This window comes from Neofelis nebulosa, chromosome 1, assembly GCF_028018385.1.
Source record: "Neofelis nebulosa isolate mNeoNeb1 chromosome 1, mNeoNeb1.pri, whole genome shotgun sequence".
Lineage (NCBI taxonomy): Eukaryota > Metazoa > Chordata > Mammalia > Carnivora > Felidae > Neofelis > Neofelis nebulosa.
This window is the reverse complement of record NC_080782.1, coordinates 145970214-145994987: the sequence shown is the minus strand read 5'-3', so window position 1 is coordinate 145994987 and position 24774 is coordinate 145970214. Positions and strand designations below refer to the sequence as shown.

At 42.1% G+C, this 24774-nt stretch overlaps 1 long non-coding RNA gene across 1 annotated transcript in view; it reads right to left on the bottom strand.

Moving 5' to 3' along the window:
• Positions 1 to 24177, bottom strand: part of LOC131517007 (uncharacterized) — a 34977-nt gene extending 10800 nt beyond the window's left edge. Inside the window, exons 1-3 of the long non-coding RNA XR_009264337.1 lie at positions 24065 to 24177; positions 12994 to 13211; positions 7938 to 8071 (exon numbers count right to left, since the gene is read on the bottom strand). This is a non-coding gene — a long non-coding RNA (uncharacterized LOC131517007). The remainder of the gene's footprint in view (positions 1 to 7937; positions 8072 to 12993; positions 13212 to 24064) is intronic.
• Positions 24178 to 24774: the final 597 nt, after the last annotated feature.

Sequence of the window (24774 nt, the reverse complement as noted above, 5' to 3'; positions counted from 1 at the left end):
TGACAAAATACAATATTCTTTCATGATAAATATCCTCAATAGATGGGGTATAGAAGTAACATACATAAAGGCCATGTATGACAGACTCACAGCTAACATTATACTCAATGGAGGAAAATTGAAAGCTGTTTCCTCTAAGATCAAAAACTAGACAAGTATGCCCATTGTCATCATTCTTACTCAACATAGTACCGGAAGTCCTTGCCAGAGTAATTAGACAAGACAAAAATTTAAATAAAAGGCATCCAATTGGGAAAGGAAGAAGTAAAATTGATATTATTTGCAGATGATATTATTTTACATAGGGAAATCCCAAAGACTCAACCAAAAACTACTGGCACTAATCAGCAAATTTAATAAGATTGAAGGATATAAAATCAACATATAGAAATCAGTTGCATCTCTACACACTAACAATTGAAATGCTTAAAAAAGCAACAAAGAAAAATATCCTAGTCACAGTAACCTCAAAACCAACAAAATAAGAATAAATTTGGGGCGCCTGGGTGGCGCAGTCGGTTAAGCGTCCGACTTCAGCCAGGTCACGATCTCGCGGTCCGTGAGTTCGAGCCCCGCGTCAGGCTCTGGGCTGATGGCCCAGAGCCTGGAGCCTGTTTCCGATTCTGTGTCTCCCTCTCTCTCTGCCCCTCCCCCGTTCATGCTCTGTCTCTCTCTGTCCCAAAAATAAATAAAAAACATTGAAAAAAAAAATTAAAAAAAAAAAAAAAGAATAAATTTAACTAGGGAAGTGAAAGGTCTATACAATGAAAACTGTAGGACTTCTCTGAAAGAAATCAAAGAAGGCACAAACAAATGGAAAGTCATTGTGTGTTCATCGATGGGAAGAATTAATATAGTTACAATGTCCAAACTACCCAAAGCCCCATTACCCATACTACCTTATTGTTTATTTTTACCTTTGCTAGAGTATTGTGCACTTTCATTTACTTCTATGTAAGTAATTAGCATCTTTTCATTTCAGCTTGAGGAACTTCTTTGAGCATTTCTTGCAAGGCAGGTCTAGTGGTGGTGAACTCCCTAAGTTTTGTCTGAGAAAACCTTTGTTTCTCCTTCATATTTGAAGGATAACGTGGCCATAAAAGTATTGTGGGCTGGCAGTTTTTATTTTTTAGCACGTAAAAATGTCATTCTATTCTCTCCCGGCTTGTAGCGTTTCTGCTGAGAAATCTGATACTCTAATGGGGGTTTCTTTGTCAGTTGTGTTCTTTTTTCCCCTGGCTGCCTTTATGATTCTTTATCATTGATTTTTGACAGTTTCATTGTAATGTGTCTTGGAGAAGATTTTTTGCACTGAGATAAGTTTGTTCTACAGGGTTCTTGGACTTGTATTTCCAGTTCCTTCCCCAGGGTTGGGAAATTCTCAGCTAGTATTTCTCTAAATATACTCTCTGCTCCCTTTACCCTCTCTTCTCTTTCAGGTAGACCAGTTATTGTTATATATGTACTTCTTATCTTATCCAATAGCTCTCATAGGATGCCTTCACTTTTTTAAAATCTTAGTTCTCTCTCTTCTTCTAACTGGATTATTTCTAAATATTTATCCTCCAGATCATTAATTCTTTCTTCAGTCTAATCTGTACTATTTCCTAGGCTCTAATGCATTCTTCATTGGATTCACTGAATTCTTTAGCTCCAGAATTTCTGTCTGGTTCTTTTTAAATTTTTCCATTTCTTTGGTGCAGAACTCCTCTGAAGAACTCCTTAATTTTACTCCTGAGTTTCTTGAACTGCCTTTCTGAGTTTTCTTGTAATCTGTTGAATCTCTTCATAACAGCTATTTTGAATTATTTATCACTTAGATCACTGTTCTATGTGTTTGGGTTTGATTGCCGGAGAATTATCACTTTCTTTTTGTGATACCATATTACCATGATGTTTCATAGTGTTTGATGAAACGTGCCTCTGTTGTTGCATCTGAAGTAGCACACACTTGTCTTGTTCTTTTTGACAATTCTACAGACTAGCAGTTAGAAACTTGGTTTTCCACAAGGTGTCAGTATATCTCAAATTTTTGGTTTCTCTTCCCCTGAACTGGCTCTGGGGCAGCACTGGGGAGGGCACACTTTAAAAAGCTGGTATAAAGAAAGGTGGTTGGGTGGGGGGGAAAGGGTGTGAACTTAACACCTGGGGATTTGTGGGTGCCCACTGCCTGAAAGGGGGATCCTTGAGTGGGGGTACTCCCAGAGTTTTGTGGGCAGACTTTCCACTGAGATCTTAAAGCAGACAGCATGAAACTCCTACCTTCAAAGCCTTGGTTATTCTAGTCTGCCTCTTTCCTTTTCTCTCCTTCTCTCCATCCCCCACTCGCCACCTCCTAGTAATGGAGGTGCCTCCTCAGAAACCATATTCCTGGAAGAAAACAGGTCCCTCTGTCTGTGACCTGCTCAGCCGGGTGGTCAGTTAGTCACACATCTTTTGCTTTCTACTTCTTCTGTGTGGGAGGTCACTGTCGTTGCTGCTGGCAAAACCCCAGAGCACTGCAGTGCCACCCTGGGGAATGGGACTGACTCCTTAATAGCCTCCTTCCCCTCTGTCTCCATACTCATCCCTGTCCTGCTCCGATGGCATGCCTGCTTCTCCATCAGGCTGCTAGAACTCTACGAATTTTCTACATCCCTTGCATGTCTGCTCTGTTTTGTATTCTCCACTTTTGCTTCCGCCACTAGCCCTTATTGTGTCAAGTGAGGGTGCGGAGACTCAGTTACTCCCTTGAATCCACAGTCCCCTTCAAAGTTCAGGCCTACTATTTTCTGAATCACAGTTGGTAGAAATCTCCTGTGTACTCTGGTGTAATGTCCAGAGGTACTTCTGTTTCATTATGAATGACAAATTAGTTGCAAATAAAAGGAAAAAGGAAAAAGGTAAAAGGTATAACTTATGCTGTCATGATGCTGACATCATCCTACCCAAAGCCATCTATAGGGTCAACGCAATCCCTACCAAAATTCCAATGGCATTTTTCACAGAAATAGAAAAAAAACTTAAAATTTGTACAGAACCACAAAAGACCCCAGCTATCCAAAGCAATCATGAAAAAGAAAACAAAGCCAGAGGCACCACACTTTTAGGTTTCAAACTATACTACAAAGCTATAGTCATTAAAACAGTATGGTACTCGCATAAAAATAGACACATAGACCAATGGAACAGAATAGAAAGCTCAGAATTAACCCCCTGCATATATCCTCAACTAATAATTGACTAGGAACCAAGAATGCCTAATGGGGAAAGAACTGTCTTTTCAACAAATGGTGCTGGGAAAACTGGGTAGACACATGCAGAAAAATGAAATTGAACCCCTATCTTACACCACTCACAAAAATCAACTTGAAGTGACTCTGGAAAACAATAAGGAATTTCCCCAAAAAGTTAAAACTAGAACTACCTATGGTCCAGCAACTGCACTACTAGGTATTTACCCAAAGAATACAAAAATACTATTTCAAAGAGATACATGCACCCTGATGTTTACAGCAGCATTATTTACAATAGCCAATTATATGGAGACAGCCCAAGTGTCCATCAACTGATGAATGGATAAAGCAGATGTGGTATACATGTATACAATGGGATATTACTCAGCCATAAGAAACGAATGAAATCTTGTCATTTTCAAAAAATGGATGGAGCTAGGGAATAATATGCTAAGCTAAATAAGTCAGTCAGAGGAAGACTAACACCATATGATTTCATTCATATGAGGAATTTAAGAAATAAAACAAATGAGAAAAGGGGAAGAAGAGGCAGACCAAGAAAAAGACTCTTAACTATAGAGAACAAATTGATGGTTACCCATGGAGAGGTGGATAGGGAGATGGGTTAAATAGGTGATAGGGATTAAGGAGGGCACTTGTGATGAGCACAGGGTGATGTATGGAAGTGTTGAATCATTATTTTGTACACCTGAAACTATGCTGTATGTTAACTAACTGGAATTTAAATAAAAACTTTAAAAAAAATTAACCTGAAGTAGATCAAAGACTTGAAGATATGACCTGATACCATAAAACTCCTAGAAAAAAACACAGGAACAAAGCTCCTTGACATTGCTCTTGGCAATTATTTTTTGGATTGATACCAAGAGCGCAAACAACCAAAAGTAAAAATCAACAAGTAGGACTAATGCTTCTCCACAGCAAAAGAAACGATCAACAAAATGAAAAAGGCAACCTACAGAATGAGAGAAAATATTTGCAAACCATATATGAGACAAGGGGTTAATATCCAATATATATAAAGAACTCACAACTCAATAACAAAAAAAAAAACTGATTTAAAAATGGATATTGGAACTAAATAGATATTTTTCTAAAGAAGACATCCAGATGGCCAACAGGTACATGAAAAGAGGCTCAACATTACTAATCATCAAATGCAAATCAAATGCAAATCAAAGCCGCAATGAGATATCACATTACACCTGTTAAAATGGCTGTCATCAAGAAGACAGAAGATAACAAGAACTGCCGAGGATGTAGAGAAAAGGGAACTTTGTGCACTGTTGGTAGGAACACACATTTTTTTACACTGCTACAGAAAACAATAGGGTGGTTCCTCAAAAAAATAAGAACAAACCTATCATATCCAATAATTCCACATCTGGATATATACCTTAATAAAATAAAAACACAATATTTAAGAAACATAAGCAGTATTATGTTTATTGCAGTCTTCTGCACAACAGTCAACAGTCAAGATATAGAAACAATTTAAATGCCCATAAAGGAAGAATGGATAAGAAGATATATATAGATATATGTCATGAAATATTTGTGACAACATGAATGGACTTTGAGAGCATCATGCTAAGTGTGATAAGTCAGACAGGGAAAGAATTCTGTATGATATCACTTATATATGGAATCTAAAAAAAGCTGAACTCATGAAAACAGAGTAGAATGGTGGTTACAAGGGGCTGGTGGATAAGGGAATGGGAGAGATGTTTAATGGTACAAACTTGAAACTAGTATAAAATAAGTTCTGTACAAAATTAATGCCCAGATATAAGTGGTGTTTTTTTTTTTTAATTTTTTAAACGTTTATTTATTTCTGAGAGCCAGAGAGAGACTGAGTACAAGCCGGGCAGGGGCAGAGAGAGAGGGAGACACAGAATCTGAAGCAGGCTCCAGGCTCTGATCTGTCAGCACAGAGGCCGACACAGGACTCGAACCCACAAACCGTGAAATCATAAACTGAGCTGAAGTCAGATGCTTAACTGACTGAGCCACCCAGGTGCCCCTAAATCAGTGGTGTTTCTATACACTAATAATGAAGTAGCAGAAAGAGAAATTAAGAAAACAATTCCATTTACAATTGCACCAAAAATAACAAAATACCTAAGAATATACTTAACCAAAGAAGTGAAAGACTTGTACTCTGAAAACTATAAAACACTGATGAAAGAAATTGAAGACAACACAAACAAATGGAAAGATAGTCCATGATCATGGATTGGAGGAATTCATATCGTTAAAATGTCCATAGTACCTAAAGCAACCTACAAATTCAGCAATATCCCTATGAAAATGCCAATAGCATTCTTAACAGAATTAGAGCAAACAATACTAAAATTTGTACAAACTACAAAGACCCAAAATAGCCAAAGCAATCTTGAGAAAGAAGAACAATGCTGTGTATCACAATTCCAGACTTTAAGCTGTATTACAAAGCTGTAATCATGAAGACAGTATGGTACTGGCACAAAAATAGACACATAAATCAATGGAACAGAATACAGCCCAGAAATAAACCCATGCTTATATGGTCAATTAATCTATGGCAAAGGAGAATATACAATGGGGAAAAGACAGTATTTTCAAAAAATGGTGCTGGAAAAAACTGGACAGCTACCTGCAAAAGAATAAAACTGGACCACTTTCTAACACCATACACAAAAATAAACTCAAAATAGATTGAAGATTTAAATGTGAGATCTCAAACCATAAAAATTGTAGAGAAGAACACAGGCAGTAATTTCTTTGGCATTGGCAACATTTGTCCAGAAATGTCTCCTCAGTCAAGGAAGCAAAAACAAAAATAAACCATTAGGACTACATCAAAATTAAAAGTTTTGCACAGTGAAGGAAACCATCAACAAAACTAAAAAGCAACCTACTGAATGAGAGAAGATATTTGCTAATAATCTGTCCAATAAGGGATTGATACCCAGAATATATAAAGAACTTCTACAACTCAACACAAAGAAAACCAAATAGTCCACTTAAAAAATGTGCAGAGGACCTGAATAGACGTTTTTCCAAAGAAGACATACAGATGGCCAATATACACATGAAAAGATGCTCAACATTACTCATCATCAGGGGTAGATGCAAAGTAAAACCGCAATGAAGTATTATCTCACACTTGTCAGAATGGCTAAAATAAAAAAGATAATCATAACTGTTGACAAAGATGTGGAGAAAAAGGAATCTGTTGGTGGGAATGTAAACTGGCACAGCCACTGTGGAAAGCAATATAAAGTTCCTCAAAAAATTAAAAATAGTAATACCATAAGATCCAACAATTCTACTACTGGATATTTACCCAAAGAAATGAAACACTAATTTGTAAAGATATACACACCCCTGTTTATTATGGCATTATTTACAGTAGCTAAGATATGGAACCAACCCAAGTGTCCATCAATAGATAAGTAAATGGAGAAGTTGTAGTTTAAATATACAATGGAATACTACACAGCCATAAAAAATGATATTTTTGCCACTTGGGACAAGATGGATGGACTTCGAGTGTGTTATGCTAAGTAAATAAGTCAGAGTAGGAAAGACAAATACCATATGATTCCACTCATATGTGAACTCTAGAAAGCAAAACAAATGAATAAACAAACAAAAAGCAGAATCAAGTCTATAAATACAGAGATCAAGCTGATGGTTGCCAGAGGGGAGGTCAGTGGGGGGGGGGGGGTTGGAGGATGGACAAAATGGGTGGAGAAGAGTGGGAGATGCAGGTTTCCATTTATGGAATGAATAAGTCATGGGAATAAAAGGAACAGCGTGGGAATGATGGTCGATGGTACTGTAATAGCATTGTATGGTGACAAATGGGGGCTACACTTGGGGTGAACACACCATATACAGAGAAGTTGAATCACTGTTGTGTACCTGAAACTAACGTAACACTGTATCAAATATGCTTAAATAAAAATTTTTTTAAAAAAGGACACTTGGGTGGTGGAGAAAAAAGAAAAAGAATCCTGGAAATCTATGTATAGTATGGTGATTACAGATAACAAGATTGTATTACAAAAATCAAACTTGGGGCACCTGCGTGGCCCAGTTGGTTAAGTGTCCAACTTTGGCTCAGGTCATGATCTTGTGGTTTGTGAGTTCAAGCCCCACGTCAGGCTCTGTGCTGATAGCTCGGAGCCTGGAGCCTGATTCAGATTCTGTGTCTCCTTCTCTCACTGCCCCTTACTGTCTTGCTCTCTCTCTCAAAAATAAGTAAACATTTAAAAAAATCAGAAAAAAATCAAACTTGCCAAGAGCCCAGATTTTAGTTATTTCCACCACAGAAAACAAATGATATGTGATATGGTAGAGGTGCTAACAACAATGACGATCATCCTGGATTATGTACATGTATAAAATCAACATGTACACCTTAAATTTACACAATGGTATATGTGAAATATATTTCGGTTAAAAAAATTGATAGGACTGGGAAAAGGAAAAAGAAACTCACAGACGTCTCTATTTCAGCTGTCCACATTTCAACCAGCCATTGCTTTCACCTTGAGCCCACGCACCGCATGCTCCAGGACTGATTACCTGCATGGCCTCTAGAGTCAAATTGTCCCATTTCTAATCCTCGCATGGCCCCTTGTTAATCCAAACCCTCAGTCCCTGTGAGCCTCAATTTTCTTGTGTGTAAGTGGGAACGCCAATGGTACTTACCTCATTGAATTACTGTGATAGCTACACGAACTAATCTGTGTGTCATGCCCAGGTCACGTCAGCGCATAATGAAATCGTTGCTTTTTTTTTTTTTTTTTAATTATTAAATTTATTTGCCTTTGCTCCAGAGGGAACTATATACAAATATAGACTGGTTAGTAAAGAGTATTTTTCACTTGCAGGGGTTTGCTCTGCTTGGCACATTGCCCTTCTGGAACCCTGTCTCTCAGTCAACCTTCCTTCACCATTCGAGCTCCTCACCACAGCTCCAACCCAGCCCCCAACCCCTACCCTGGGGTGGGAGAGGGGCTACATTTTGCAACACAGAAATCAGAGTGCTTTCCACTGTAAAGCTATCTTAGTTTCAGAAGTCAGGAATTCTAATTATTATGTTTAAACCCCTCTTTGTAAATGTATCTCCCACTTCCTGCAGTTTATTTATAGGTGCTTTCATGTTCCTGTGAAACTACAAGAGGCAATAATACCCAAACCACAAAACCATTCATTCTGGAATTAACAATGCATGTGACTCTTCTTTTCCAAAGGCACCCCCACCCCATCACCACCAAATATGAAGGCTAAAATGGATTATTTTCACACTCCACCCTTTGACACTAAGCACCACCCATACCCCAGTGAGCTGGCCCCATGCATGTGGCCTGGGCCTCCCTCAGAGAATTGTCCTGTGTTGGCTTTAATTAGATGTTATTTCCTAAATATATGGTATTTTTTATACCAGTTATTTGTGGAAACAGCAGAAGCTGGTTACTGACTATGCCTTCTACCCTTAAGCTGCCTTCTTAGTGCCCTGCGAGAGGACATACAGAATCGGGGATGCTGGGAAAAATTATTTTTAGGGTGAAGGAAGCTCCTAAATGGCCTGATAATGCAGAAAGTCATCATCTTCTCAGTTTTCAAAGGGACCAGTGCTACCTGCGTCCTATTTGAATGAATTCCAAATGTACTTCACATCTGACTGAAGGAAAATCTAATAACCTAAACCAGTAGATTTTATTTTATTTTTTTACATTTTTAAAAAATGTTTACTTATGTTTTTGAGACAGGCAGAGTGTGAGCGGGGGAGGGGCAGAGAGAGAGGGAGACACAGAATCCGAAGCAGGCTCCAGGCTCTGAGCTGTCAGCACAGAGCCCAACGCGGGGCTTGAACCCACGGACTGTGAGATCATGACCTGAGCTGAAGTCGGAGGCTAACCAATTGAGCCAGCCAGCAGGTGCCCCAATTTATTTATTTTTGAGAGAGAGAGAGAGAGTGCGTGCATGCGAGAGTTAGTGGGGGAAGGGTGGGAGGTGGGGAGAGAATCCCAAGCAGGCTCCATTCAGTCAGCGCAGAGCCTGATGTGGGGCTTGAACTCACAAACTGTGAGATGGTTACCTGAGTCCGAAATCCAGAGTCAGATGCTCAACCAACTGAGCCACCCAAGTGCCCCAGTACTTTTGGAAGTTTGAAACAAAGAGTCTGCAGGTCTGGGTATGTAGTTCACTGAAAGTAGCAGCCTGAAATAAGCCACTGTGTGTCGACAGTATCCCTTGAACGCCTCACCAATCACTGCTCTCAGATTCATTAATAAACTTTTTTTTAATATACCTATTTTTTATTTTAGAGAGAGTGCATGCGTGAAAGCAGAGTAGGGGGGCAGAGAGGGTGAGAGAGGAATCTTAAGCAGGCTCCATGCTCAGTGTGGAGCCCAACACAGAGCTAGATCCCATGACCGGGGGATCATGACCTTGAGCCGAAATCAAGAGTTGTATGCTCAACCGACTGAGCCACACAGGCACCCCTCAGATTCATTAATAAACTTTTAAAAAATACAGCTGTCACCTACCACAAGCTGCTGTGGTCTGAACGTTTGTGTCCTCCCCAAATTCATATGTTGAAATCTAATCCCCATGGTGATGTCATGAAAAGAAGTGATGAGGTCACAAGGGTAGAATCTTCATGAATGGGATTAGTGCCTTTATATAAGAGACCCCAGACAGCTTGCTAGCCTCTTCTGCCATGGGAAGCCACAAGAAGTCTGTGACCCAGAAGAGGGCCCTCGCTTGCCCACTCCGGCACCCGGATCTTGGACCTCCAGCCTCCAGAACTGTGAGAACAGTGAGAAATAAATTTCTGTTGTTTATAAGCGACCCAGTCTGTGGTATTTGTTACAGCAGTCCAAACAGACTAAAACACAAACCTAGCTCCCAAGAGTTTGTGAATGTTTTATGCTAGGTAGGAAAGGCATAATTGTGGACCACAGGACATAGTAAGGGAGGACAAACCTGGGGAAGCCAGAGAGATGGAAAAAGTCAGTCTGGACACAGCTGACCAAGAGAAGATGCAACTAGAACTTGGTTTCTCCACCTTGGCACTGCTGACATCGGGGCTGGATAATTTAGTGTTGTACGGCCTGTCCTTTGCCTTGTAGAATCGTTAGCCATAGTATCCCCAGCCTCTGCACATTTGGTGCTGGTAAGTAGCCTGTGTCCCAGTTGCAACAGAGAATGTCTCCAGACATCGCCTAACATCCCCTGGGCTGCAAAATCACCCTCAGTTGAGAACCATTGAAGTAGAGGATTCAGAGTTTCAGAGGAAAACTTTGCACTGTTACCTGTTCAGGCCCCTGATGGCAGTGCCACTAACTATGAGCTACTATGAAGCATTTGTCATATTCTGTCAAGAGTTTGACTTTAATTTTTTTAATGCTTATTTATTTTTGAGAAAGACAGAGCATGAACAGGGGAAGGGCAGGGAGAAAGGGAGACAGAGGATCCCAAGGAGGCCCCAGGCTCCAAGCTGTCAGCACAGAGCCCAACACAGGGCTTAAACCCACGAACCAAGAGATCATGACCTGAGCCAAAGTCGGACGTTTAACTGACTGAGACATCCAGGTGCCCCAAGAGTTTGACACTTAAAACCCATCTCAACTTGGGGCGCCTGGGTGGCTCAGTCAGTCAAGCGTCTGACTTCAGCTCAGGTCATGATCTCGTGGTTTGTGGGTTCGACCCCCACGTCGGGCTCTGTGCTGACAGCTCAGAGCCTGGACCCTGCTTTGGATTCTGTGTTAACCTCTTTCTCTGCCCCTCCCCTTTTCATGCTCTATCTCTCTCTGTCTCAAAATAAATAAAACATTAAAAAAAAATTTTTTTTAACCCATCTCAACTTGATCCCGTCTATCCACTGTAGGGCCCTGAGCTCCAGAATTTTTGAAGATACTCATCAGGAGATTATGGAATCAATTTAGTGGGTCCTAACTAGCATTAAAAAGGAAGGGAGAAAGAAAGAAAGAAAGAAAGAAAGAAAGAAAGAAAGAAAGAAAGAAAGAAAGAGAAAGAAAGAGAATAAAACATTACAGAAAATATCAGAGTATACTTTGTAAAAATAAATGATTTGTAAAACTTTCAATTATGTTTTCCTGTGTGTACCACTGTGTTTGCTTGCTCATATTGGATATTGATATAAGATGTTTTTCCTTTTTCTCTTTTTAATGTTTATTTTATTTTTGAGAGAGCACAAGTGAGGGAGGGTCAGAGAGAGAGAGGGAGACAGAGGATCTGAAGCTGGCTCTGCGCTGACAGCCGTGAGCCTGATGTAGGGCTCGAACTCACCAAGTGTGAGATGATGACCTGAGCTGAAGTCAGACACTTAACTGACTGAGCCACTCAGGTGCCCCAGCAAATGGTTTTCTTACCAAGAGTTGGCAATTAAAAGAGTTTGAGAATCTCTATTCTATTTTAACATATCCTATGAACATTTACTTCACTTTTTTTTAATGTTTATTTATTTTTGATAGAGAGATACAGAGTATGAGCAGGGGAGGGGCAGAGAGAGAGGGAGACACAGAATCTGAAGCAGGCTCCAGGCTCCGAGCTGTCAGCAGAGCCTGATGCGGGGCTTGAACTCACAAACTGTGAGATCATGACCTGAGCCAAAGTCGGACGCTTAACTGACTGAGCCACCCAGGTGCCCCAATTTACTTCACTTCTAATGTGCAATGTATTTATTCATTTTTCATTGCTGCTCTAACAAATTACCACAAACTTAGTGACTTAAAACAGACCACTTTCTTCTTTTACAGTTCTGGAGGTCAGAAATCCTAAATCAGTTTCACTGCCCTACAGTCAATGTGCTGACAGGACAAGGACCCCAATCTGATAGCTAGCTGCAAGGAACTGAATTCTACCCACAACCAGTGAGCTTACAGGAGGTTTGTAAGCCTCAGAGGAGGTAGCAGATGAGATGTTGTTTGCAGCCTTGTGAGACTCTCAACAGAAAGAAGACTTAGTCAAGATGTGCCTGGAGTCCAGACCCTTAGAAACTGTGAGTTAATAAATTGGTGTTTTAAGTCCCCAAGATTGTGGTCATTTGTTATGTAGCCTCAGGAAACTAATACAGACATTCAAGAGAATCACTAGTGCAAAAATCTAAACTATGCTGATGTAGTACCTGGATAGCAATATTAAAAGTAAGTGATTTTACGGGGCATCTGGGTGGCTCAGTCGGTTGAGTGTCCGACTTCGACTCAGGTCATGATCTCACAGCTTATGGGTTTGAGCCCCACATCGGGCTTTGTGCCTTCAGTGTGGAGCCTGCTTGAGATTTTTCTCCCTCTCTCTCTGTTCATCCCGTTTGTGATCTCTGTCTCTCTCTCAGAATAAATAAATAAACTTAAAAAAAAAAAGCAAGTGATTTTATGCAATAACATGGAGAAATCTCAAAGTATTTTTGCTAAGTGACATAAACCACATCCAAAAGGCTGCATACTATAAGATTCCATTTATGTGACATCTTGGAGATGACAAAACTATAGGGATGAAGAACAGGTCAGTGGTTAACAAAGGTTGGAGAGGGGTGTTGACTACAAAGGACAACAGGACGGCATCTGGGCGGCATGTGGACTGTTCCCTATTGTGACTGTGGTCATAGGTACACTTCTCTATATGTTTGTCAAAGGCCATGGAACTGTATACCACACAGATAGTGACTTTTCCTTTGCACAAATTTAAACATAAATTTTAAAATTGAGTGACTTTGAAAGAATTACAGATTCCTTACTTGGAATTCCTTGCCCTAAGGTTTTCCCTCAGCTGGGCAGTAAGAAAGGCTGAAGTTAAGAATTCCTTGTCCCAAGATTTCAGCCACCACTGTGGGGCTCAGCTGGGAGTCATAGAGAAGATGGCCTCCTGGGCTTGCCCTATAAACACATCTGTCCATCTCATGGAGTCAGGGTCCAGTGATAATGATGAATTCAAATATATGGCCTGGTGAATTTGCTGGATTTCAAAGATAAGCAAAACTGTTAGGAAACGTGAATTATGTAGAAGGGCGGAAGTCAGGTTGGCTTTATATTTCTCCACAGTTGCAATGTCTAAAAATGTGTGGCAATGGATTAGAATTGGAGACATTAGTATGAACATTTAGTTTCCTCTAGATACAGATGGACATGTATAGTACTATTTCTAGATGCGTATATACATTAGTTGGCATGCCCACATACTTCTTTAGTCTGTCTGCTAAGAGGGTCCAGAAGAAGCAAAAGGAAAGAAGTGCCACACCCTGGTGGCAGTGAACACACCCAGCACCCAGATCTTGGATTCTAAACACCATTCTTCAATAAAAGGGAACAGAGCTCACTGGAGAAAGGGCTGGTCTTAGGGCTGGGGTTGGGAATATACAAGATGAGCCTGGAACATGTTGTGGTGCCAGGAAGTAAGGAAGGGCTCAAAAAAGATGGTGGGTGCATGTCAAGGGGACTCAAGAGCCAACTTAAAGGGGTGCCTGCGTAGCTCAGTCATTTAAGCATTTGACTCTTGATATTGGTTCAGGTCATGATTCCAGGATAGAGATTAAACCCCACTCTCTCGCTCTCAAAATAAATAAAATAGAAAAACTTAAAAAAGAAAGAGCTGACTGAAAGAACTCACAGTGGCCAAACCTGAAACAATCTGAGCAACGAAATAAATAACTGAGTATTGGATTATAACCCAAAGTAGAAAATAAATATCTGAGTCCACCCTGGTGCAATGAGTGGGTAAATAAAGAAATAAGAGTAGAGAAATCTGCTGTACAAAAGAAATTCACACAACTCATGTAAGGTCCTCTGCTCTTGAATCAATACTCTCAAAATGTCCTATCCCTTCGGCGTGGGCTGTGCATAGCGACCTCTGTCCAGAGTACAGCATGGAAAGGGGGGCACGGTTGGAGACCTCCCAATAAACACTGCCACTGCTATGTAATCAAGCTTGATGTCAGTGGACAGCATGAAACCTGCATGTGCTGTGGTGAGGATGGGACTTAGCCCTGGTGGTGTCCCTCTCAAGAACCCTGAACCTGACCATGAGGAAAACATCAGACAAACCCAAACCGAGGGCCAGTCTAGAAAGTAGCCTGACCCATACTCCTTCGAACTGCCAAGGTCAAAACAAGAAAAATATGAGGACCTGTCCTGGTCCAGAGGAGCCTAAGGAGAAAGGATGTTTCAATATAATATATCCTGGATGAGGTCCTGGGACAGAAGAGGATATCAGGTAAAAACTAAGGAAATTCAAATAAAGTATGGACTTTAGTTAATAATAATGTATTGACTCACTAGTTTTGGCAATTGTGCATACTAATGTAAGATATTGACACTGGGGACAACTTGACACTGGGTATAGAACCCTCTGTACTGGGTTGCCTGGGTGGCTCAGTCAGTTGCGTGTCTGACTCTTGATTTCAGCTCAGTCATGATCCCAGGGTTGTGGGATTGAGCCCCTGCATCGGGCACCAGGCTGGGCATTCTCTTTATCCCCTTCCCTCTGCTCCTCCCCAACTCACACACACACTCTCATTCTCACTTAAAAAAACCCACCCTCTGTAGTACTCTTACAACTTTTCTGTAAATCTAAAACTACTTTAAATTTTATTTTTTAATTGATCTCTTTGTCTTTTTTAAAAATTTATTTTAGAGAGAGAGAGAGCACAAGTGGAGGAGGTGGCAGAGGGAGAGAGGGAGAGAGAGAAAGAATCTGAAACGGGTTCCACACTCAGCACTGAGCCCGACGCACGGGGCTGGAACTCACGGACAGTGAGATCATGACCTGAGCTGAAGTCGGGCGCTTAATCGACTGAGCCACCCAGGAGCCCCAGAGCTCAGTTCTTTGTAGCCAAGAAAGCATATCAAAAAGGAAGCAATGAAACTAATCCAGAGTAGAGATGGGCATCATGTGAGAGGTGAGTGTGGCTTACTACAAATAATTGCTATTTCAGGTGAACGTAACTGCCGTATGTGATGAGTAAATGGAAAGATGACAAAACTTGAGAAGAACCACTCTACTTATTTTCCCCTGTCGCTCAAAGCAGAAAAGGCAACCAGATCTCTCAATTTCTAAATCTTCATGTTAACTGAAAGTAGTTTCTAAGGCTTTATAATTGTAGCACTGGAAGGAATATCCAAAATTGCCGAGTCCTGTCCCATCACCTTGCAGATGGGGAACGGAGCATCTGTGTGCTTGGTTTTTAAGGAAACCATACAAGCCTACTTCTGCTTATAAAACAAATAAATCAGGAAGAGGATACTAATTTCACAAAATGAGCCAATGCAGTATCCCTTTCAATGTGCTCCCCATATGCTTTTAAAGTGCAATCCAGCTTATAAAAATGGAATCCACACGCACACACATGACCTTTAGGAATTCATCTAAATTTAGCAGATACACATTCCCAGAATGTCTAATGTGTGCAAGGCTTTGTACGGGGCACCATGGGCATCGTTGAGAGAGACACCCCCGCCTCACTGTGAAGTGTTACATGACCTTGAAGAAAACTTCATTTTTCCTGGAAACATACAAAACAGGTTGTGACCATTTTCAGAAATCTTCAGAGTCCAACTACAAGGAACAAAAACCATGGTCACACCCATTTCCTGATGCCCTCCTCCTCCTTCAGTTCTCTCTCCGTCATTGCTCTTCTGTGTGCCAGGCCAAGAGCCCACAAACATCTGATTAAAGCGAGTCAAGAGTTCTCTGGGAGGGACGGGAACTTGTCCCTGTCCTCCTCGTTTAAATACACTTGCATTTGGAGGAAGTAATGCTGAGTCTACTCCACCCTGGTGTGACTGGGGCCCCGTGTCCCTGGCAGGCGCCGTGTCCCCATATGTCCCTTGGCAAATTCTGCCTCTTCTGGGAAGACCCATTGCTGCCTGCGTTTCAGCCTCGCCCATTCCCTCCCCTTCCTGACAGTCAGACCCAGTTTCCTCAGCACGCAGAGAACACCCCATCAGCGGTTGCTAGAAAGGGTCAGCGCCCAGCCAACAGTTATGGGTCTGGCCCACATCCATGTGCCCTCAGCAAACTGGAAACCTCCATAGGCTTGAGCGGAAGTTAATGGAACACACACTAACCACCCTAACATTTCACAACAAGGAAGGGCTCACAGAAAACAAAATTAAAATGTTAAACTGAATTAAAAATGTCCACATGGAGACTTAAAAAAAGAAATTGGGAAAATAATATTGACAACACAAGTGGAAAGCCCACAGGTCTGTTCCAGTTCTTTTAGAAAGAGCCCGCAATCTGAGAGGGATGCTCACATCCAAATATTCTTTTTTTTTTTTTTAATGTTTATTTGTTTTGAGAGAGAGAGGGCATGAGCATGAGTGGGCATGAGGCAGAGAGAGAGAGAGAGAGAATCCCAAGCAGTCTCTGCACTGTCAGCGCAGAGCCCAACGCGGGGCTCGATCTCACCAACTGTGGGATCATGACTTGAGTTGAAATCAAGAGTTGGATGCTCAAACGACTGAGCCACCCAGGTGTCCCTCATAGCCAAATATTCTGAGCAACTTGCAAACTAGAGCCGGGGAAGGAGGGGCAGAAAAAGATGTGAACTATCAGCCTGAGTATTTCACAGCTGTCCATCTCACAAATGAGCTTCCAAGACTGATAGGAATCTTTTTTCTTTTTTCTTTTTCTTTTTTTTTACAATTTTATTGTGAAGAAATATACATAACATTTATCCTTGTAATGTTTGTAAGCATATACTCAGTGGCATTAATTACATTCAAAATTCTTTGTACCCATTACTATGAGTTACCCCAAATTGAAAATAACCTCTGTACTCATGAAGAGTATGAGTTACATCCAGATTGAAAATGTCCACTGTACTCTTGAAGGAATAACTCCACCTTCCCCACCCCTGACTTTAGTCCTTGGTAATCTCTCCTTTCTTTTTTTTTCCTTTACTTTTTAAATTTACATCCAAGTTAGTTAGCATATAGTGCAACAATGATTTCAGGAGTAGATTCCTTAGTGCCCCTTACCCATTTAGCCCATCCGCCCTCCCAAAACCCCTCCAGCAACTCTCTGTTTGTTCTCTATATTTAAGAGTCTCTTATGTTTTTGTCCCCCTCCCTGTTTTTATATTGTTTTTGCTTCCCTTCCCTTATGTTCATCTGTTTTGTCTCTTAAAGTCCTCATATGAGTGAAGTCATATGATTTTTGTCTTTCTCTGACTGACTAATTTCACTTAGCATAATACCCTCCAGTTTTATCCACGTAGTTGCAAATGTCAAGATTTCCTTCTTTTTTGATTGCTGAGTAATACTCCATTGTATATATATATACCACATCTTCTATATCCATTCATCCATTGATGGACATTTGGGCTCTTTCCGTACTTTGGCTATTGTGGATAGTGCTGCTATAAACATTGGGGTGCATGTGCCCCTTTGACACAGCACACCTGTATCCCTTGGGTAAATACCTAGTAGTACAATTGCTGGACTGTAGTGTAGTTCTATTTTAGTTTTTTGAGGAACCTTCATACTGTTTTCCAGAGTGGCTGCCCCAGCTTGCATTCCCACCAACAATGCAAAAGAGATCCTCTTTCTCCACATCCTCACCAACATCTGTTGCCTGAGTTGTTAATGTGAGCCATCCTGACAGGTGTGAAGTGGTATCTCCATGTGGCTTTGATTTGTGTTTCTCTGATGATGAGTGATGTTGAGCATTTTTTCATGTGTTGGTTGGCCATACGGATGTCTTCTTTGGAGAAGTGTCTATTCATGTCTTTTGCCCATTTCTTCACTGGATTATTTGTTTTTGTGTGTGTGTTGAGTTTGATAAGTTCTTTATAGATCTTGGATACTAACCCTTTATCTGATATGTCATTTGCAAATATCTTCTCCCATCCTGTCAGTGGTCTTTTAGTTTTGCTGATTGTTTCCTTCGCTGTGCAGAAGTTTTTATTTTGATGAGGTCCCAATAGTTCGTTTTTGCTTTGGTTTCCCTTGCCTCTGGAGATGTGTTGAGTAAGAAGTTGCTGCAGCCAAGATCAAAGAGGTTTTTGCCTGCTTTTTCCTTGAGGATTTTGATGGTTTCCTGTCTTACATTTAGGTCTTTCACCCATTTTGAGTTTATTTTCGTGTATGGTGTAAGAAAGTGGTCCAGGTTCATTCTTCTGCATGTCGCTGTCCAGTTTTCCCAGCATCATTTGCTGAAGAGACTGTCTTGATTACATTGGATATTCTTTCCTGCTTTGTCAAAGATTAGTTGGCCATATGTTTGTGGGTTCATTTCTGGGTTCTCTATTCTGTTCCATTGATCTGAGTGTCTGTTTTTGTGCCACTGATCGGAATCTTTAATCCAAGTTTAGTCACCTGAGCTGGCTCTTAAAATAACAACTTATATGCATCATGTTGTACTTAAATTTTAAGTTTTGACTGTTTAATGTAAAGTTCTCTTTCAAATGACATAATCTTGTCTTTGCAAGTAACGTGCAAGAAATTGCAAGAGGCTTCTGCTTCTTCTGTCAGTGCCTAGTGCACCTAAGCAGCTAATAGTAGATGCATAATATGAAATGGAATTTGAGTTCCTCACAAAACTAACATCGCCCTCAGTAAAAATCTGCAATCCCCTTGTTAAAGCAGGTGCATTCCGGGGGGCACCTGGGTGGTTCAGTCGGTTAAGCATCCGACTTCAGCTCAGGTCATGATCTCACAGCTCGTGGGTTCGAGCCCCGCACTGGGGTTTGTGGTGACATCTGGGAGCCTAGAGCCTGCTTCAGATTCTGTGTCTCCCTCTCTCTCTCTGCCCACCTCCGCTGCTCATGCTCTTTCTCTCTCTGTCAAAAATAAATAAATATTAAAAGAAAAAAAAAACAGTGCATCCTTAACTCTACAGAAAACTACTTCTCTCTCACCTTCTTACACAACCCTGGAAGTGAGACACTGTGAGCACCTCCTCCCCACCCCCGTGATCTTCCAGTCAGTCCAGACAATCAGCTTGTGTGCAAAGGTATGGTCAAACTGGAAAATACTGAACTGCTTCATCCCTGTTGGTCAACAGACACTGCTCTGAGCCACCAAACGTTCTCCCTCTGCCATCCGTGCTCCACCCCTGGGACTCCCAGACCTCCTCACCAACTGTACCAGTTTGCTAGGATGGCTGTAACTCAAGTCCACACACTGGGAGGCTTATACAACAGAAATGTGAGGTCTTACAATTCTGAGGGTAGACATCTGAAATGCAGGTGTTCCCTCTGAAGCTGTTTTTAGGGAAGGATCTATTCCAGACCTCTCCTCTAGCTTCTGGTAGCTTCCTGACAATCTTTGGTGTTCGTTGGGCTTGTAACCTGATCAGAGATTGTCACCTTGGTCTCCACCTCCATGTTCACATGGTGTTCTTCCTGTGTGAGTGTCTGGGTCCAAATTCCCCCTTTTTATAAGCACAATAGTCATTTGGATTAGGGGTCCACCTACTCCAGTACGATGTCCTCTTAATACATCCACAGTGATCCTATTCCAAATAAGGTCACATTCTGAGGTTCTGAGTTAGGGTTTCAACATATGAGCCACTCACCCCCCCCCCCCCAAATTGATGTGTTGAAATTCTACCCATAACATACAATTTTACCCATAACATCATCTACCAACTTGGGCAAACAGGAGGTCTCCAGGATTCTCTCCAGCCCCTCATCGATTCTGATTTGTCCATTCATGTGATGTAGCACTTGGGAAATACTTTAAATATTACGTTACTCCCATAAAGTTCATTCAGTGCTAATTGGTTGACTGACTTCCCAAGGTATATATAAAGATTTGTATATTAGTGATTCTGAGCCAGCTGCATGCTTAGAATTCCACCTTTATGTTTTACAAGCTGGTGAATCAGGAGGCACCAAATGGATCTACCTAGCTCCCCTCCCCTGGTGTCTAAGGAAAACCAGACCCTCAGAAGCTATTGGCAGCATGCTGAAGGAGGTTCTTAGAGGCTGGAGGCCTTTGACATCCAGCCATGAGGGTCTCTGAATTCGTGATCTGTTGGGATGAGCCAAGGTGGAATGAAGGTGTCTTTCAATGATAGGAGGAAGACCTTCAAGGGACTGAAAAACTTTCTTGCAGAACAGAGGAGTCCTTGGTAACCTCAAGCAAACTGAAGATCTCAACTACAGAGCCATGCATAGGGTTCTCATTTCCTCCCATGCACTTTTTATTCTCCTGTTTGTCAAGGGATTTCCAGCCATGGCCACATTTCAACTAATTGTCACAAAGCATGGCTCGGATCGTGTTTCAGCTTTCTTCTCTCCCTCCAGGACAGAATAACAGTTCCAGTGTTTGAATATCACTTCACAACTTTAACACTCACCACCGCCATCCCCTCCTGCCTGTTGGGGGGAAAATTTCCTTTCAAAATAAGGTTGGATCTAGGCCACATGGTGGATAGAACACCATCTACCCTTTGGGGTGGGGAGTGCAGGGCATAAGACAGGGGCGCCCTTGGGCATTTCAGTCAGGGACTTGAGCAAATCTTTAGGCCATTAGTTTTCAATGGTCTCCTTTCCAAGTTCAACAACAGCAGCTTCCTTCTTTTTTTCAAAATCCATTTCGAATAAAGAGTCCTATGCCATAAAATAAAAAGTTTAAAAATTTCTGATACAGGAAAACACTCTCCTTCTCAGAGCCGAGAACTCTGCAGTTCCAAGGAGTTTGGGCCTTACTTGGACACCCACAGTTGTCTCCCCGTGGCAAGGACAGCCTGGATTCAAGTGGCCTCTTTCTCAAGTGGCCTCTTTCTCAGCCCCAGACTCTTGCTCCTGCCCACCCCACCCCCCCCCCCCGCCACCTTCAAATGAAGCTGGCCCTCCTCTTGTTTTCTCTCTCCTGCCCATTGGGGGAAAAATGTCCTTTCAAAATAATGTCTCTGACCACAGAATCCTGAAAGGAGCTATGGCCACAGGAGGAAAGAGCACGGGGAGTCCCAAGTCAGGAGACATCTGAGTGTAAACATCTGGACAGCTGTCTCGGGCTCTGTGCAATGGCAGCCTGACGTTTTGACAAGCCCTCTTGATCTCTTATTACGCCCTCTGAGCCTCATGCTGAATTCTGTGGTGAGGCTTCTGTTTCTGTCATGTTGGAGGCTTGGAGGAGAGAGCAGAAGGAGACAAAGAGATCACAGAGCTTATGGCTGCTGTAGCTTTAGGCCATTCTAATGAATGCTGGCATCCTTCTCTTGGGTCCCAGCTCATCACTAGAGTATGGGTTCCTCACCTTCTGGCTGAGGGTAGCTGCAGGTTCTAACCAACCCTCATTGTCCCGGTGCATCAACACCCCATAGTATCTGGGGGCAGCCTGGGGGTATTTGGTAGTGTAACAATCTTGGACACCGAAAGGCTGATGATCCTGCTCTTTTTTCCAACAGTGAGACTGTGAAAGGTGATATAAAATGGAGTCTCTCATGCTGGGGTGGGGTGGGGGTTTAAAATGGAGCCAGGAGGCTACTAAGGAGTTGGGCCTTCCATATGTCCTCGCCAGGTGGAACCATGAATTTTTGAACTAGGCCAAACCACAAATACTCCAAGAACTCTGAAGACCTGCAAGTTGCTACAGTAACAGACCTTTGCGTAGAGAGAGCCTTAGCAACCAGTTCCGTTTAGCTCTGATTTGTTTTCTTCTGCCAACACCCATCAAAATGTTTTGTAAACAACTTAAATTTTTTTTGTCTTTAAGAGCCCCTGATTTTTGCTCCCTAGTGGGATATTGTCTGGGTTGCTGCCCAAATCTGTGGATGCTGAATTGCAATTCTCCGATCACAAATAAACACTTTTGCTTAATCTTTGCCTCCTGACAATTTTTGGTTGACAGAACCCTAGCGCTATTCCAACATCAGCTACTCCAGCACTTCCGCCTTTAGGTGGAAAGGCTCTCCGTGACTTAAAGAGGGAGAAGCAGACACACTTAATCTCTAGCTGGTGATTCAGCTACATTGTTGTGTATGTAGGTGCAAATCAACTGCTGAACTATGAGTGATGCTTGACAATAAGCCCATCGCCAAGAAGCTCCATTGGGCGCATTACATTGGTCTGGTAGTATTTGGAATTGTAAACTGTACTGCTTGGTATAATAGACTTCAGTTTTCATTTGGCCCAGTCCACCATAGCCGCAAAGAATTCCTCAGGAAGGCACATCTGGAAGTGCTCTTGCAGGTGTGTTGGAGGCTGGATGTCTGACTGACATGGGAGCAATACCTCTCTATCGGACACCAGACACCAGAAAAAAGTTGGGGACATAGAAACGTTTTTGATCTCTATCTTCTTGAGTTCCTCACCTTCAAAGAAGAAACACAAGCATGCTTAGTAGTTCCAGCCTTCTGACTTAGGAAGAAAGTGATATAAGTATTTTCCTGAATTTTTAATTGTTTGGTCATAGTGAAAGGCAAGGTTTTAAGGCAAATTTGCATTCATTAAACCTCTGACTACAAGGCAGAGTAGGGAAGGGGCAAGATCAGAATCTAAATGTTCCCCATATGGGACTTGCTTTCTATACAGCAACAGTCTTGAGGTCTTGGACTATCCATAGCTATTCTTGCACATGCCTGGATGTTTACTGCATGGGAATATTTGGTCCTGACACATTTTGTCCTAAACTAAGAAATAAAGCTTCTTACGTGGGTTCTTTAAGAGGCAGGAGGTTATGTGCTATGGCTCTATTAGAGAATGCAATCAAAGGAGTCAGGGAAATAGCGGAGATGGGGAGTTGGGAGAGCCAACGTGTCTTTTGAGAGAAAGGCAGAAGAATTTATATTTGGGCTGTCAAATAAGATCTTGCCCACCTCTGTCCCCATTCTGGATTGTATAAGTTGTGGGCACTGAGTGGTCCCGTGCCTCAGCAACCTTGAGGAAGTTGAGGCCCAGGTCAAGGGGATCATGTTGCAAGAGGTGAGGACTGTCAGGCTGTTGGAGGCTCCATGGAGCTGGTTGTTGCAGAGGAGGTTGGATGGGAACAAGTGACCTCTGACTCCAGTGTCTTCTAGGCTCAAGAGCAAGAGTGGGATTTGACCTTACACCACAGGTGGCTCTGTGTCCCATTCACATGTTTGCATCTTCTCATCTCTTTACCCTCCTCCTTGGTTTGGACTAACCCATCAGCATGGTAGACACCGATGTGCATGATGGAGAGATCCTTCTTCAAGGCAGGATTTGCTTACCAGCCTTGGGAAGTGCAATCAGCAGACAGCCTCCAGCTTCTTATTTAGGCTCTGCCTCTGTTGCAGAGTTTCTTTGCCTGAGGTCACTCCCAGCCTGGGGCAGTCTGCATGTGGTGACTGAACATGGGCTGGCCATTTATTTCAAGGAGATAAAGTCCTACACATTTGTCTTGGGTCAGCTCCAGAGGTCCCCTCTGGGTTGGTCTATGTCATGGTTTGACTTCTCTCTCTGTCAGTCCTTCCATCCTGTCACAGGAGTTGATACCTAATAGAAATCTACCTAATACCCAAAACGCCATCTCAGCTTCTGCCCCTGGAGAACCCACGTTGCCACAACCAGCTGACAATATCATCACTATCACATGCCCACCATGTGTCAAGTATGTTTAATGAATTGGAAAAGTTAAGTCATTCAAGAATGTACAGTTTGTCTTCTACCTCCCACCTCTGGCCCCCACCAGCCTCAAGGGACCTACGGGCCAGAGAACCCGGGGACAGAAAGCTTTGGAATTCCTGCAACTAAGTGCCCAAAGTAGTGCATTGGGAACATTACCATACATGTGACCTCATGATATATCCAAAGGCTAGGACATATAGGTACATTTATGTTCAATATTTGGTGGCTGTAGACGACCTGAACCCTTGTATTTGCTCTCTAGGTTACTTACCACTGTCCTGGTTTCCATATTTATTAGTCCATGGGGGAGGCAGAGAGCCCCGTATCCTTCTTTTCTGCTTCTCCCCCACCCCTGGTCTTCTAGGTTGGTCCCATCTAGCATCACGATAGCATTCTGTTTGCTCATGTCATAAACTATGGGGTGACATCATAGGGGGCATGCCCTGTGCAGCATTACAGCCTCCATTATTCCATGAATGAGACTCACAGAACATGTAGTGTGTACTTATGTGGTCTCACACATATGCGCTCCAGCACACCCTCCAGACAAGGCTCATCCCTCTTTCCATCAAGTTGTACCTGGAATCTCTTTGGCAGTCTTCTCTCCCAGTGAAAATAATGTATACTTCTTTTTTTTTTTCAGTTCTTTTTTAATGTTTATTTATTTTTAAAAGAGAGACAGAGTGTGAGTGGGGAGGGGCAGAGAGATATAAGGAGACACAGAATCTGAAGCAGGCTTAAGGCTCTGAACCTGACAGCAGAGAGCCTGACGTGGAGCTCGAACTCATGGACAGCGAGATCATGCCTTGAGCCAAAGTCGGAGCTTAACTGACTGAGCCACCCAGGAGCCCCAAAATATACTTCTTTAGAGAGAAATGGAAAAGGTAATTGAGAACTGAACATCTGTTGGAACCATCTTCTCTCAAATTCCATGTTATTTGATCCAGACATAGCGTAATGATGCATGGTAACTGACAGGAA